This window comes from Octopus bimaculoides, chromosome 9, assembly GCF_001194135.2.
Source record: "Octopus bimaculoides isolate UCB-OBI-ISO-001 chromosome 9, ASM119413v2, whole genome shotgun sequence".
NCBI lineage: Eukaryota > Metazoa > Mollusca > Cephalopoda > Octopoda > Octopodidae > Octopus > Octopus bimaculoides.
Window position 1 is genome coordinate 22170795 of NC_068989.1, and position 608 is coordinate 22171402.

Consider the following 608-nt stretch of genomic DNA (forward strand, 5'->3'; position numbering starts at 1 on the left):
CTCACCGCCTTAATAATAATAATAATAATAATAATAATAATAATAATAATAATAATAATAATAATAATAATAATGATGATGATAATTATCATTGTAAATAATTATACCAATTTAAATAGTGGAACTTCATCATATATATTAACTAACTGGCACTCCGTCGATTACAACGATGAGGCTTTCAGTTGATTCGATCAATGGAAGAGGCTGCTCGAGAAATTAACGTGCAAGTGGTTGAGTACTCTACAGACATGCATACTCTTAACGTAGTTCTCATTGAAATTCAGCGTGACGCAGGATGAGACAAGGCCAGCCCTTTGAATTACAGGTACAGCAAATTTTTTCCAGCTGAGTGGACTGGAGCAGCGTGAAATAAAGTGTCATGCTTAAGGACACAACGCACCGCCAGGAATTGAACTCAGGACCTTACGATCGTGAGCCGATTACCCTGGCCACCGAGCCACGCGCCTACACACACACACACATGCATGAAACTCTAGACCCTTGAGTTAATCTGTTGCTTCTGCTAAATACTAAAAAAAAAAATCATATAATCATATTTTGAGTTCTTTTTTGCCGTCTATATTAGCAAACCTGTATGTATATATATA

At 36.2% G+C, this 608-nt stretch overlaps 1 protein-coding gene across 1 annotated transcript in view; it reads left to right on the top strand.

Moving 5' to 3' along the window:
* Positions 1-608, top strand: part of LOC106868016 (atrial natriuretic peptide receptor 1) — a 100713-nt gene that overhangs the window by 4810 nt on the left and 95295 nt on the right. The window lies entirely within an intron of this gene.